The sequence below is a fragment of the Centroberyx gerrardi genome, chromosome 3 (genome assembly GCF_048128805.1).
Source record: "Centroberyx gerrardi isolate f3 chromosome 3, fCenGer3.hap1.cur.20231027, whole genome shotgun sequence".
Lineage (NCBI taxonomy): Eukaryota > Metazoa > Chordata > Actinopteri > Beryciformes > Berycidae > Centroberyx > Centroberyx gerrardi.
In genome coordinates this window covers 5,324,322-5,330,974 of record NC_135999.1, presented here as the reverse complement: position 1 = coordinate 5,330,974, position 6,653 = coordinate 5,324,322, and positions in this window count along the sequence as shown.

Sequence of the window (6,653 nt, the reverse complement as noted above, 5' to 3'; positions counted from 1 at the left end):
GGCTACCGGCGAGGAACGGTAGATGTGAGCGGAACTTTTAATTGTGCTCCTTCTCATGCAAATCCAGAGAACAACAGCCAATTAAACCGGTGGAAAATTGATGCAATCCCACTTCATGATAAAGGACTGAAGGCGTTGTGCGTGCATTCTTGTTTGTTTGAGTTGTTTTTTAAATGATAAAAGTTGTGTGTGTGTCTGTGTGTGTGTGTGTGTGTGTGTGTGTGTGTGTGTTCAGCGTTAAACTGATTATTTGCAGAGGGAAAGACTGTGACAGGCATTTGTGTGAGCTCTGGGTATTTTTGCTGTGTGTGTGTGTGTGTGTGTGTGTGTGAGCGGTGCGTCACAAAGTGCAACATTCTACTGGCTAATGTTAGACAGCAAGCTAGACCTCGTGCTTTGCTTCTCCAACTCTCTCATCTTCACACACACACACGCACACACACACACACATAAACAGGGAGAGCTAAATATAAATATAATGGTAGCACAGAGTGAAGGTCTCAAATGACAAAGGAAAAGAAGCGTCCCTGAGCTTGGCTGCTGTGCTACAAAAGCTACTTACTCACTGGAGAGGCAATGAGGAGGAAGAGTCATTCCACCACACACACACACACACACACACACACACTGCGGCTGGCAATCGGAGGAGCGAGTGGGGAGGAAGAGCCATTGGTCAGTGGATAACATGCAGCCAGAGGCCTCGTTGCTGCTCTGTAATGGGGAGCGATGCTGAGCTACAGTCCGCTCCCATGGCTCTCCTCCTCTGCATTATGGATGGCAGCTCTGTTACTGGGGGAGTCCTGTGGAGCTGGCTACTGGCCACACACACACACACACACACACACACACACACACACAGCTGCTTCACGTACACACACACACACAAACATGTACTGTAGGAAATGTGCAGCCAGTTCTGCACACGAACACAGGCACACAGGCCAGGACGCACTGACACAGACACAGTGATATATGGAGGCATGGACTCCCACACACACACACACACACACACACACACACACACACACACACACACACACACACACACAGGGACTAGCTGACCGATAAACCTGACAAATGGAAACAATCCTAAAATGCAGGAGCTGTGCACTTTTGCAGAAGAGAGGAAGCTGAGAGAGAAAGGGGAACGAGTTCACAATGCTGCAGAACACACAACACACACACACACACACACACACAACACACACACACACACACACACACACACACACACACACAGTAAACAACACAGTCACAGTGCATTGGCAGACTAGCACTCTATCAAAGTTTCCTTGCATTTAGACCATTCCTACACAACGTGGAATGTGCCATGAAGAATCACTTCAGGCTGTATAATCACACAACAGAGTTGAGAGGAACAAAAGCAGGAGCTTTTATGATCTGACGCAGTCGCACACCGCAAAGCACGGAGAGCTGAAAAATACCCTGCAGGAGAGGAGAGGAGAGGAGGAGAAGAGAGGAGAGGAGAGGAGAGGAGAGGAGGAGAAGAGAGGAGAGGAGAGGAGGAGGAGAGGCGAGGAGAGGAGGAGAGGAGAGGAGAGGAGGAGAAGAGAGGAGAGGAGGAGAGGAGAGGAGAGGAGAGGAGAGGAGGAGAGGAGAAGAGAGGAGAGGAGAGGCGAGGAGAAGAGAGGAGAGGAGAAGAGAGGAGAGGAGAAGGAGAGGAGAGGAGAAGAGAGGAGAGGAGGAGAGGAGAAGAGAGGAGAGGAGAGGCGAGGAGAGGAGAGGAGAAGAGAGGAGAGGAGAGGAGAGGCGAGGAGAGGAGAAGAGAGGAGAGGAGGAGAGGAGAGGAGGAGAAGAGAGGAGAGGAGAGGAGAGGAGAGGCGAGGAGAGGAGAGGAGAGGAGAGGAGAGGAGAGGAGAGGCGAGGAGAGGAGAGGAGCATGAAAACAGTCTGAACGGAGATAACACTGCATGGGGAAGGGACAAGGACGGCATTCATGCACAGCAGCCAGCCCAATCAAAAGAGCCATTAACAAGCCAAGGAGACCAATCGCATTTGCAGAACGGTCAGAAGGCCCATCTAAAATACAGTCACAATGCAAGGCGCTCCCTGGGATATCAAAGCTAATTCCACCGAGACAAGCTAATGACAGAAACACACAGATTCTCCCAGGTGGTTATTTGCTCAAGTTAAAGTGATAAAGCTAAGAGTCCCTCTGTGTGGCTGGATTTTGACAGAAAGTCAGGGTTGCCTTTTCTTGTGTGACAACTGTCATCTGACTGATGCGTCAGCCTTGAGGCGGTGACGCATCGGCTTCGTCAATCACATACTCGCCTCAGTGCCAGTGGTGGAGCTCACCCAAGAATCACAAACATTAGCGTCTAACATTATTTCATTACAGCGGTGGTTTGAGGTTTGAAATCTATAGCGGAATATGAGACACAGAAGTTGGAATATTTGTGCCACTGCCTAAGCACCATGGGATACTTCATTACAGTTTACAGCACATGGGCAAATCGTTTTCTGCCTGTTGGTTATGGAGCAGTAGCTAATTAATGAATGGAATTAAATTAGAGTTTTATTATTGTGAAACGTTAAAGCTGCACTAGGCAATTTGCTGTGTTGGCGGCACCAAATGGAAGCAAGATAACAGAATTTTTTTACCTTACAGTACCCAGAAATCCTGTAAGGTGATGTCAGTAAACGGCACACAGTCCACACCTGACACCAGAATTTCATTTGGGCAAATAGGACGAATCTACAGCATCTCAATTAGTGGAGATGGGACACTCTTTGTGATTTGATACATCTTTGATCAAATCTGCTCTAGCGCAGCTTTAACTTCCAACTCTAAACCTTCACCCTGCAGCTGTGGAAGTTTCACACAACGGCCACAATCCTCTTCCTGTATTCAGAACTGTCATCGCCACTAGCGCGCCGTGGGAGTACACACAACGTGGACTTGTTTAGATGGAGATCGCATAAACAAGTCCAGAGGGAATGGGTACTCGAATAATGAAAACCATTTAGAAAACAGCGGGGAGCTTTAGGATCGTCCTCCTAAACGCCGGCCTCTAAAACAGCTCTTCATTTGTACAAGAATCACTTAAGAGGAGGACGGCGAGGGCTATTCAGCTGTGTCACTGGAGGCAGGCAGTGCTCCAAAAGCTGTGAGTCATACAGGACTACAGCAGAGTGCTACTGATGTGGGATCTTTCTCTCTAACACACACACACACACACACACACACACACACACACACACACACAGAGAGAGAGAGCAGGTAATGGCAGGACTTTAGGACACAGTGAAGGTCTCTGACAAAGGAAAAAGCAGCCAGAGTTTCTGAGCTTGGCTGTTGTCCTGTATATGGCAGCAGGCTGGCTCTAATGTCATTGTGTACTTGAGGGGGGGGACTGCAGAGGAGTGGGGGGGAGGGGGGAGAGAGAGAGAGAGAGAGAAAGAGAGAGAGAGAGAGAGAGAGAATGTGCTTGTCAGATGACCAGAGAAATGGTTTAAACTGATAAGATAAGACGCTGTAGTGTGCTGTACTGTGGTTTACTTTGCTGTGTTGATTGTTATGTGCACACTGCATGTATGTATATATGTTCTCTATATACTAAAATATTACAATAATGATTGTATTGTATGTAGTTACAGTAGTATTGACCTATGATCACACTGAATGCTTTGGCAACACTACTTTTTCTTGTAATGCCAATAAAGACAAACTGAGAGAGAGGAGACAGAGACAGAGAGAGAGAGAGAGAGAGAGAGACTTCATTGTGAACCACTTGCACTGTCCTCCTGTGTGTTTCTGAGTGTGTGTGTGTGTGTGTGTACTGCATGACGTGTCACTGATGAGTGTGTGTTGACGTGTCTCCATGCCTGTCATAGCCCATATGTTTATATTCCTTGACTCTAAGTTGGTAGTGTTACCTCAGTGTGTGTGTGTGTGTGTGTGCCCATGTGTGTGTGCCCAGTAAACGTGAGCCCTGCTGTGTGCTGCATATGTGTGTGTGTGTGTGTGTGTGTGTGTGTGTATGTTTTGGTCTCTGCTTAACCGGTATCACCGCGCACAATTATGGCATTGTGTGAAGGCTTCGGCTGAACGCTTCCCCTCAAGCTCTCACTGTCCACACAGACAGACAGCGCTATTGTACCCCCTCTGACCCCCCCACCCCACACACACACACACACATACACACACGCCGCCCCCCCCACCCCCACATAAACATCTCCAGAACCCCTCCTTCCATACCCCTCCATTTCACCGTTTCATCCGCGGTTTGCATGCAATTTGTGCCGAATGTGTTCGATTCGCAAAATACCATTGATTGGCCTAAAGCAGCTTTTCACGCTCCCCATCTGGGCTTGGTGACGTAAAGACTGAGCCTGCCTGGGGCACTGGGGGGAAAAAAAAAAATCAAAACGCCCCCTTTTAACCTCACGAAAACACTCGCCAAAAACAGATCCACCCATGTTTTCCCTGCTGCAAAATAGACATACAGACATTTCGAGGTGTAAAAGATTTTCCCGGAGTCCAAGAAAAACCCCCTATAATAAACCAACTTGAACAGAACCTTATGGAGAGACAGAGAGAAATCAGCTGCTTTTCTCGCTGATGTGTCACCCCCTCCCTCATCTTCCCCCCCCTCCCCCCCCCCCCTCTGTCTGTCTGCGTCTTCCCCCTCGGGGCCCTGCACCCCCTGACATCAAGGGCGACCCCTTCGTTAATCCGTAGCCGCCGCCGCCGCCGCCGCTCTCCTCCCTGTTGTTCCAGCTCATGATCTCATACGTGTCTGACACGTGGACGGTTCTTTTCCGCACCGTTCCTCTACTGTAGCAACTGTCCATGTGACTGTTGCTGGGGTTGCTGTTGCTCAATGTGTCCCATTGTAAACCAGGGATGTATTTTTCTGATATTGTGGCTCCAAGCGATCTCCCCCTTTCTATATGTGAGGTTAGGGTTAGAACCAGAGTCAGAATCGCTTCATTAGCCAAGAACAAAACATGTGCAATCTGTCTTGGTGTCACTGGATCTTACATAGACTTTTCATTTCATAGACTCACACGACCAGTCAAACGTTTGGACACACCTGATTGAATGTTCTATGTTTTTCATTCTCTTAAAGCCACTCTGATCTAAAGGCTTCTGCTTAAATGCTTGAAATTAGTTTCTTAGACAAATATAAATAGTGAAGTTGATGCCTATGTATGAATTTCTTTCCAAAGCCTTTGCCTTTCCATCAAGGCAAAGGGCGGCTACTTTAAAGAATCTAAAATATAAGATAGTTTTGATTTGTTTAACACTTTTTTGGTCACTGCATAATTCCATTTGTGTTATTTCATAGTTTTGATGTCTTTGCTATTATTCTAAAATGTGTAGTAAACTGTCTAGAACAGTAAAAATAAAGAAAAATGTGATGTGTCCAACTGTTGTGTTTGACTGGTAGTGTAGTTTCTTCTAATCCAAATTTCTAACCCTAACCATGAAGAGGATCCTACTGGGGATCGAAACGTTCTCTAAATAAAACGGTTGGGAGCATTCAATGAGTGCAAAAGGACAATAGATCCCGGTGAATGTATCTAGGATGAAAGCTGCCTTCCAAACATCCATGCAACACTTGCCCGAGTTGTTTTTCAGTGAATGTTATCGTGTGCTGATGGTGTTGTGGTTTATGTTCATCTCTGTGTGCCGGGAACAGCTGCCTATTAACCCTGATGCTATGAGAACGTCAGCCTTCCAAGTCAGCCAGCGCCACCGTTACATTAATAACAGCCCGCCTGTTCTCCCAACAACCTTCCTATACCGAGTGCATTGCATACATTACTGTGGTTTAATTGGTAACTTCCTCATTGCCGTGCTCTGCGGCAGATGTATTCTGGGATTCGTCCTGACTGACATTAAGCCTGAATGAAGAGGAGACACATGTAGGGCAATCGAAGTGACGCCGCCGCTGCCACCGCCGCCGCCAAATGTTTTCCAGACAGTCCGGGTTCCCTCCATACACTGACCGCATTTACTGTATATGACTAATGCTTTCCTGTTCTTAATTTAGTTACTGCAGATGATTTGTTTCCCCTGAATGCCACTGCCAGAGGACACCGTCTTGAAATAGACATTCTCACAACCCAACAATTACCATCTTTTTCAAATTCAGGCCACTATCCTGCTCTCCTCTATTGAATGGTCAGTGGAGGACTTTCATCCAATACTGATCAGATTATCTAACAGCTAAAGCAACCGTGATAAAACAGACAGCAACGCACTAATCACTCACTAATCTCAAAAATGGATTACATCAGCGTGCCAGTGAGGATAACTCAGCAGCGACCGGGTATTACCACAGGCAAATAACCTCTGCTTAATGGGATGCTAAAGCAGTGACTGACACTGCTGAATATTATCTTGACAATTCATACATTTCCTAGCAGCGCTGCCATGAACGCTGATCAGTAGCTGTTGTTCAATCACCCACAGTCTGATTAGAAACAGCTGTTATTTGCCTACCAAATGGCTGTGTGGTGACATAATCAAATAGTACACAAACAACATCTTAAAGGATCACAGCGATTGTTTTGTTGATTTTGCTGTCTGATATTTCATCACTACTTCAAGCCTTCCGGGGGGGGGATATGAGCCAAATAATCAAACTGCCCTGTAATTAAACTGTTCTGGGCATGTGTGC